Raw genomic sequence first — 9,785 nt, forward strand, 5'->3', positions numbered from 1 at the left:
GCGGGCCAAACGGACCCCGCTACTCTTACCCTACCAAACTTCTGATCGTCCCACACATTCAGCCTCCTAAACACTAGCCCTGAGAGAAAGGGAGGGTCGATGACCCTCCTGAGGTTCTCTGAGGATATATCTCCCGTGGGTCGTGCAATCGTATTTCGTGTGTGTGTGTGTGTGTGTGTGTGTGTGTGTGTGCGTGTTGTGTGTGTGTGTGTGTGTGTGTGTGTGTGTGTGTGTGTGGTGGTGTTGTGTGTTGTGTGTGTGTGTGTGTGGTGTGTGTGTGTGTGTTGTGTGTTGGGTGTGTGTGTGTGTGTGTGTGTGGCGTGTGTGTGTGTGTGTGTGTGTGTGTGGTGTGGGTGTGTGTGTGTGTGTGTGTGTGTGTGTGTGTGGGTGTGTGTGTGTGTGTGTGTGTGTGTGTGTGTGTGTGTGTGTGTGTGTGCGTGTCACACACAAATGCACCACAAGCAGCACAAGTGCAAGATTACTTACGTCGACACCAAAACGAGCGAACAGTTCATCCACAATCAGATCAGACGATGCGCAGCCTGTCTCGTCCGTCTGTAAAAACAGGAACACTGCAACGTGTCTCGTCTGTTTGTATCGGTCTCGAAGGTATTGAGAAGGTATTGATATATATATATATATATATATATATATATATATATATATATATATATATATATATATAGTCTGACGCCGATATAGTCTGACGCCGGCGTTGGGTTAATGACACCACATAAATATATATAAATAAATAAATAAATATATATATATATCACCAGAAGGGATTGAGCAGCAAAACATTGCGCGGGTGCAGTTCTGATTTTGTTTCTAGATCACACTTGACAGAGTCGCACCCCACCCGTCTGACGCCGGCGTTGGGTTAATGACACCACCCAAAGCGCCACGGCCGTGATCGCGTAACTCTGACGCCACGTCAAGATGTCACTGACACTTGTAAGGATGCCACGGCCTGAGACTGTCACTGACTCACCGAGAGAGTGTCGCTGACTCACCGAGAGAGTGTCGCTGACTCACCGAGAGAGTGTCACTGACTCACCGAGAGAGTGTCACCGACTTTGACGCGTTCGTTTGGGTTGGAACCGTCCGCGACAGGCATCGTTACGGTGGCTCCAATCAACGGCTGACCGAAGGTGTACCTGCGTGAAGGAAGGTCAGCGTTCGTCATCTCGTAAAGTTTGTGCAACGCATTCCTGGTGGATCATATGCGTGGAGAAACGGAGCCAGATGTATTTCCATCCGGTGGAGCAGGCCATCAGCATTAGCTAAATCAGCGGAACATAACGCTACCAAATACATTTCGAAACCCACGAGCAAGCATTCTGCAAGCACAAATTTATTTTCCAAAAATGTTCCAGACTCCCCGACTCCAAACTCCCAGACCAGCGAGCTTCAGATTGAGCTGGCGGATTTTCCAGCTTCCAGTACCTAGCACCACTGTGCAGAGCCGCACAGCGGTAGAGGAGTAAACCTGAATCCCGTCGACACGTAAGGAGAGCGCAGCGGTTGTCTTGCGGCACAGCTTGGCTGCAGTGCAAATGACAAAACTCTCCTCCGGACACCCGGCGTTGTCATCACGGTGAGCGTGGCGATTCCATGACACTCGCAGCGAACCGTGTTGACGCATTTCGGAGGGCTTCGTCCACCGCATTTTACGTTCAGATATTTCTGACCAATGTCGGCCATTATACGGCACTTCATAGGTCACAGTCACGAAGTATGGTTGTGACCTGTGGTCACAGGAGCGCACATGGGGGACTGTCTTTTTTGTCCTCGATTGCTTCAACTGTTTTGACGGTAAATATGACCAGAAGCCTCTCGCAATGCTTAATATGTACGTTGCTGACACCTATTTGCGCGAGGACTATTTGGCGTGACACGTGTAATTTGGCAGGAGACGCGTAATTTGGCGGGTCCTGTGTGGCAAGAGCGAGTGCACCAACCTGACGGCTGTAATCATGTGTGGCGGGAGCGGGCGCACAGGCCTGGCGGCTGTAATCATGTGTGGCGGCAGCGGGTGCACAGACCTGACGGCTGTAATCATGTGGTGGCGGGAGCGAGTGCACCGACCTGACGGCTGTAGTCATGTGTGGCGGGGAGCGGGGCGCACAGGCCTGACGGCTGTAATCATATGTGGCGGGAGCGAGTGCACAGACCTGACGGCTGTAATCATGTGTGGCGGGAGCGGGCGCACCGACCTGACGGCTGTAACCATGTGTGGCGGGAGTGGGCGCACAGACCTGACGGCTGTAATCATGTGTGGCGGGAGCGAGCGCAAAGACCTGACGGCTGTAATCATGTGTGGCGAGAGGCCGGCGCACAGGCCTGACGGCTGTAATCATGTTGTGGCGGGGAGCGGGCGCACAACCTGACGGGCTGTAACCATGTGTGGCGGGAGTGGGTGCACATGCCTGACGGCTGTAATCATGTGTGGCGGGAGCGGGCGCACAGACCTGACGGCTGTAATTATGTGTGGCGGGAGCGGGCGCACAGATCTGACGGCTGTAATCATGTATGGCGGGAGCGGGCGCACAGACCTGACGGCTGTAATATAAGGCCCCGGTCTACAGAAAACAAAAACAAAGGAGGCGAAAGGGGCCACAGATGCGTGTTGCACATGGCGTGCTTCGTTAACGGAATCCATTAGCATCTATTAGCAACGTTTTATGTTATTGACTCACCAGATGAAAGCCTACTTTGACTAGGAATTTTTTATGGACACACATATGAATCTGAATCTGAATCTTATTCGCTGTGCACGGCTTCGCCAGCCCTAATCAGTTCGTGGGGCTCACTCTGAAATGCTGACAAATATGACACTTTGACGCTATGACACTTACCGGTGGTAAAGGTCAGTTTCATCGCGTACAGAAGATTATTAGCTTGCATGCTCATTTGGTGGTGGGATGATCAATGCAGGCCGGCGGGCCCATGTACCGTGCATTCGTCGCGAATATTGGTCGTCACTACAGGCGAGCTTGCCGCTACCACGGACTGAACAAGGTATATTATGAAGGTACAGCCTGAGAGGCTCACGCTGCAGCTAGCTTGTTGCAGCTCATGTTGCAACATGTCTCACGTCGTGCCTGCATGCCCTATGTCAAACGACGTTGGGATGAAGGTGACATTGGGCGGCCGTGTTATGGTATTGCATGGCGTGTTAGTTCCCTCGGTCTAAGTTGTACCCTCGACCAGGATTGCAATGCTAGGTTCGTGGGGTCGATATCACAATCTACAACCAGACAGGCGGAGAGTCTCGCCACAAGATCGGTCCGCACCAGGGCGGTTCGAATCCTACTAACACAGCACCTGAGGCAGTTGAAGAACGGCTACGCAACACTTTGAACGTGTTTTTTAAGGCAGGGGTAATTTTTCCCATTCTCCTGTTTTTCTCAAACAAGATCAGCTAAAAAATTTCAGCAATCTGTTTTCAATTGACTTATGAACAAGGGCACGAGAGTCGAAGATTACCTGCACCTGTACATAAAACTTTTCACTCCAGGCAAACTGCTTAAGGCTGATAAATAATATGCAGGCTCGGTAACGTGTCTCTAGTATTCCCACCCCATGTTAGAACAATCTGTGGAAGAAAATCAGCAGCATTCATTCACCCGAACTATCTTGCAGTAAATGTTTTCAAGCAAGCTTTTTTTTCCCCACGTTTGGTCCAGCATCCTAATGTCCGTGACACAATGCTACTTTAGCCTCCTAGTCTGCCTCGATTGCTGCTGATGATTGGCCATGAAAACGTGTCAATGTTTTTGATACTAAACCTTTCCCTCTGTGGTTCCCAGCAGGCCTATTTCAACGTGGTGACTCGTCAATTTGTAACTACTTGATATAACTACTTTCTAACATGTTTCAGCACTAGTGGGAGCAAAGACGGCAGTGAGCGAACGGATTCACTCCGCAATATCAGCTATTCAGGGCTTGCTATTCCGACCAGCACTCGATGGCTTACCAGATTATAACGCCACCACCGAGGAGTTGCTGCATTATGGTACCGCTCACTACCGCGGCTCTTCCTGGCATGCGTCGCTTCTGATACTGCCTCGTATTGGTATAACATCGCCATAGCCAGGGGTGCGGATTTAGAAGGGGTGGAACGGGGGGGGGGGAATCGAGGAGGTAGTGGGGCCCACTAACCGTCCACCATTGGCCATGCGGTCATTGTCTAGAGAGAAATGATAACAAATTTAGCTCACCTCTGACTTGAGAGGTTTTCTATAGCCCCTGCCCGCAGCTAAGTCGGCGTCCCGTTAGACACCTGTCCACCAGGCTAGCAAGCTATGTGGGTCCACGCCCCAGAAATAGCGCTCGTTTATGCATTTTGTCAAAGACGACGTAAATACACGATTGCCCGCGGTGGCGGTGTTGTGGCGTTTTACGATGCATCAAATTTCATAGCAATAATCTGATGGACGCCGCTGGCCTGGTGGAGTAAAGGCTTTGTGAAAAGCTTGTTTAGCATAGGCCCTGATCCATCAGTCATTTATAGGACGCGTTCAGGCAGAGTTGTTCAGACCAGACAATGGAAAATATCTCATAAGAGAATCCACGCCAATGCTAGGCAACAGCACCTCGAAGCTTACATTCACGTGACTCGATGCGATGGAAAAGTATCGACGTTGAGTTCGTATGACATCAAAGCTGTAACACTTTTTACTGCACTGGACTTAAAAGGCGTTGCAGCAGCGATAGGTGGCGGTGCGTGCAATCAACGTTGCAGCACGAAGCTCCCTAGTCATTACGAATTGGGTAAATCTGATAAAACCCGGTGAAACGGAAATTGCATGGATTTGGAAACTCTGTAGACTGTGGCCGGTTGGTGAAATGTCTTTCGCCAATGAGAGCTCGCCAGGAACTGTAATGCTTTCTACGCTTTGGCTAAGCCTTTTAGTCTTGCTGTCGCGAAGCACTCCATCAGCTAGCGCACAAGCATCAATCAGGCATGGCTTACTTGGCGCAGACGTCGACGGTGATGGTTTTGTCTCCCTCAGGCACGTAGGTTGGGTTCTTGACCTTGACCTCGAATGTAGGCAGCACATACTCCTCTACAACGAAACCCTTACTTTCGGGACCGTCATTTGTCTTCGCGTGGATAGTCCATCTGCCCTGAAAGTCAATCACAAAGTGTGCCCAAATGCCCCCAGCAGTGCTGGAGGGCCTTCAACCAGCTTTGTTGTCTTGGGAACGCAAGCTTTTCGAGCGATGTGCCAATGCACCTTAATAAGTTGGAAGCATGTGGCTTGACGGCTTTATCGGGGACGGCCCATCGGTCAGAGTGTGACCTCACCGGGGTAAGGGTAAGACTGCACCAGGGCGAACCCTCGCTCTTCAAGTAACGTCACCGGGGTGAGGGTAAGACCGCACCAGGGCGAACCCTCGCTCTTCAAGTGGCCTCACCGGGGCGAGGGTAAGACTGCACCAGGGCGAACCCTCGCCCTTCAAGTGACCTCACCAGAAGCGAATCTTCTGCTAGAGGATGATTTCACCGGAGAAAGGGGGCCAGCATGGCTAGACTATAACTGCACCCGAGCGACCACTTGACCTTCATGTGACCTCACCATGGGTGGCTCCTCGGTCAGCTACACCTCCAGCTGGATCATGCCTCCGCTGGTCTTGATGTCCCTCCACTGGGCGACGCGGATGTCTGGGCTGGTCACCCACACCTCAGGAACCTGAGGAGCAGTGGTCGATTCAGAAGCAAAACATCCGATGCATAGTTTGCACTGATCCTTACAACGAAACAGATGCGCTCCTTTTCAGTATACGAACAGAGCGAAAACACTTCCGAACCCAACGGAAGCTCCACATGAAGCTCCGGTTTATCAGCACATGGAGGTCACCGCTCACCAGCACATGGAATTCGCGTTTATCAGCACATAGAGCTGCCGTTTATCAGCACCAGTCACCACTAAGTAAGCTTGATAAGGACTTCGGCAGGTCTTTACCTCCACCTGCCTGCGTTCCGTAATGATAATCACACCCATCCAATAACGACCAGTGCACATAGCTAACCGGCTGTTTTGAAAAAAAAAATTCACTCTTAGCGTTCGGCAGTGAACTAATCCGAGGATGTACAGCTCACGTTTTCGATGATCGGCGTGAGGTCATATCTCAGGGCCATGACACGGATCAGAACTTTATCCCCAGGACGGTATCGGGGTTTGTCTGTCTGGATCAGCGTCACCAGCATGAAGGCCTTGATGGTCACCTGAAACGCGGTACAGCAGGACGGTAAAGGCGCATGTACGAATAGCAGGAAGCCTGCCGAAAGATTGAGAATGCCTCTCACCGATTATTTTTGCGCTGGCCAAAACACCTTGACCAGAATTACTGCATGGTTAAAACTTGTTTGTAGTTGGTGACTTGATATAACGGGATAATAGACAGCTCCTTTAAAATATTAAAACAACCCTTGAAAGCGCCCTGCAACACTTTGCTTTTGCTGCCCCAACACGTGGTCCGACCTGTAAGGCATTCCGACACAAATTCACTTCTGCAGAGCAGTCCAGAAATTCAAAGACCATGCGAGGTTCGCATGACATGCAACTTCAAACAAACACACAATCACCAAAGCTGCATCACAGTTTCCGTTGGGAATGCCAATAGTGCGTATTTCGGTGAGGGACATTTTGGTAGTTGTCTGATTAATTAATTGTTTAATGGTCCACACATTAGCGCGACACTGTGAACGTTTTGCAGCTGATGGCTTGTACAGTCACAGCTCGATGGCCTGTACAGTCACAGCTCGATGGCCTGTACAGTCACAGCTCGATGGCCTGTACAGCCACAGCTCGATAGCCTGTACAGTCACAGCTCGATGGCCTGTACAGTCACAGCTCGACAGCCTGTACAGTCACAGCTGATGGCCTGTACAGTCACAGCTGATGGCTTGCACAGTCACAGCTCGATGGCCTGTACAGTCACAGCTCGATGGCCTGGTACACAGGTCACAGCTCGATGGCCTGTGCAGTCACAGCTTCGATGGCCTGTACAATCACAGCTGATGGCCTGTACAGTCACAGCTCGATGGCCTGTACAGTCACAGCTGATGGCCTGTACAGTCACAGCTCGATGACCTGTACAGTCACAGCTGATGGCCTGTGCAGCCACAGCTGATGACCTGTACAGTCACAGCTCGATGGCCTGCACAGTCACAGCTGATGGCCTGTACAGTCACAGCTCGATGGCCTGTACAGTCACAGCTGATGGCCTGTACAGTCACAGCTCGATGACCTGTACAGTCACAAGCTGACTGGCATGTGCAGCCACAGCTGATGACCTGTACAGTCACAGCTCGATGGCCTGTACAGTCACAGCTGATGGCCTGTACAGTCACAGCTCGATGGCCCGTACAGTCACAGCTGATGGCCTATACAGTCACAGCTGATGGTCTGTACAGTCACAGCTGATGGCCTATACAGTCACAGCTGATGGTCTGTACAGTCACAGCTGATGGCCTGTACAGTCACAGCTGATGGCCTATACAGTCACAGCTGATGGCCCGTACAGTCACAGCTGATGGCCTGTACAGTCACAGCTGATGGCCTGTACAGTCACAGCTCGCTGAGTGTTCTGCTGCGCCAGTCTGCCGACGCCCGACCTCGGCGTGACCTTGCCGATGTCAGAGGGGCTGGCCTGTGTGCAGGCCCATCTGTTGCATTGGTCTCATATTGAGCACTTGAGATGAAAGCTGTCGGTGTCACGGTAGCCAGCTACCGATCAGTGCCAGCTGTACTGGCGTCGTGATTGTCTCGCAAAGCCGGTGCCTTGTTGTAACCAGGCGCTACCAAGCAACGTTCATTACACTGAAAGCCGTTGTCAGTGCCGGGATAGCTGCACAAATCATTGTCAGGTCTGTGATACATGGGGACTCATACATCTCGGCTGGTGCCAACACGGGACAAGCGCAGGATTTGTACAGATTTCGCCCCTCCGCTCCGTGTCCGTGGTGTCAGCCCGGGCAGTTGGGCATGGCGTCGTGTCCGTCTGCAAGCTCTCGCTTCCGCAGATGGTTGATGTGTCTGTCAGTGTGGATGACAGGTGCATGGTTCGGGCCCGTTCCCCTGGAACTATCGAGGAGATAACAGCAACTGGTGAGTGATGGCCGCGGGCTTAACGCTGTACCAACCAGCGACCAGCGACCAGCGACCAGCGCCCGCCGCACCAGCGACCAGCGGCCAGCGGCCAGCGACCAGCGCCCCGCCGTACTAGCAACCAGCGACCAGCGACCAGCAACCGCCCCACCGGCGACCAGCGACTAGCGCCCGCCGCACCAGCGACCAGCGGCCAGCCACCAGCGACCAGCACCCGCCGCACCAGCGACCAGCGGCCAGCGACCAGCTACCAGCGCCCGCCGCACAAACGACCAGCGGCCAGCAACCGGCGCCCGCCGCACCAGCGACCAGCGGCCAGCCACCAGCGACCAGCACCCGCCGCACCAGCGGCCAGCGACCAGCCCCGCCGCACCAGCGACCAGCGGCCAGCGACCAGCGACCAGTGACCAGCGGCCAGCGACCAGCGACCAGCGGCCAGCGACCAGCGCTCGCCACGCGGACGCCCGCCGCGGTGGCTTCACGAGCATGGCCGGTGTTTAGATATACCGTTTGGCTGGTGCCATGTCGGAGGGCACTAGTGGCAGTTTTTGCACTAGTGGCACCTGGGACTAGTGGCAGTTTTTGACTTGGGCAGCCTTCCTCAACTGGCATCGCGAAATTGCGACGCTGGGCTAGATACTATTTGATCTGCTTTGCAATATTTGAGAAATATCGAGCCCGATCACACGGCGTTAACGGAAATGTTTTGGGACCATCGGAGCGCAGTTGGAAAGGCTGGTCGTTGTTGCAGCTGCAAATGCGTGCTGCCAGAACCAGCTGTGCCGAGATGTCGACCTGCCAAGGCCCGAGGCTATAGCCGAGTTGACGTGACAACTCCATAAACTCTGAAGCATGGCTCACGAGGTCTACGGTCTTCCCTTGATAGTTCAGATGGGCACACCACTAATATGAGCTCGTAATGAAATTAGGGGCATGACTTGCCATTTACTCGACGCTCATGCGTAATAAGTTTCGACATGAGAAGTGAATATTGCGCATTTACATCCTTGCATCTTGTATACGAACCGTCGCCTGATCTGATAAGCTGAGCCCGGCGGCGCTGGAGACGATGACAGCCAGGTGACCCGTTCCGTTCCGAGCGCGGCATGGCCAGATCAAAACAGTGATCGCCATCAGCTGTGGACGACGGGAGAGTCAGGGCGATAGCCAATCAGAGGGGCCGATCGGCAACCGAGCCAATCAGATCGTCAGATGTGAGTTGATGACAGGCAATCAGGATAGTGATGGTAAAATAGCAACAGCCAATCAGGGTGACAGTAGAAAGCGACGATCAGCACACAAATAAGATTTTAGTTGTTCAGAAGGCAAATGGCAACCACTGTCGCAAAAGCCAAGTTCAGGATGTGATATTTCGAGGAGTCTGTAATACAGATTTGTAGCTGGCAAACAGGAGAGCAATTAAAGCGCTCCTAAGCGATTTCGATGACGAAGCACCGTTTTACGCATGTCGTAAACGAGTTAGCTCTAAGCTCCTCTTAAGTGTTTCCCCCGGGTACCCGAAGAAGCTACGCCTTGAAAGCTCACCGCCCACAGTGTCCGGTATTCTGCCCACCAGCGTCGAAAAGGGGAAGCCCCCGGCATCGCCCCAGGCGGAGAGGTGCACGTTTCGCCTCGGCCCGGGCGCGTTGAAGAGCGTGATGCAGA

At 52.8% G+C, this 9,785-nt stretch overlaps 1 long non-coding RNA gene across 1 annotated transcript; it reads right to left on the reverse strand.

The window, feature by feature from the left end:
• Positions 1–516: 516 nt before the first annotated feature.
• Positions 517–5,629, reverse strand: LOC119097964 (uncharacterized). The gene is made up of 4 exons (XR_005094218.1): positions 5,586–5,629; positions 4,979–5,133; positions 1,058–1,157; positions 517–555 (listed from the first exon to the last, which is right to left on the reverse strand). It is a non-coding gene; the product is annotated as an uncharacterized LOC119097964 (long non-coding RNA).
• Between the last annotated feature and the right edge of the window lie 4,156 nt (positions 5,630–9,785).

The sequence above is a fragment of the Pollicipes pollicipes genome, unplaced genomic scaffold (genome assembly GCF_011947565.3).
Source record: "Pollicipes pollicipes isolate AB1234 unplaced genomic scaffold, Ppol_2.1 Scaffold_2555;HRSCAF=2994_pilon_pilon_pilon, whole genome shotgun sequence".
NCBI classification, from domain to species: domain Eukaryota; kingdom Metazoa; phylum Arthropoda; class Thecostraca; order Pollicipedomorpha; family Pollicipedidae; genus Pollicipes; species Pollicipes pollicipes.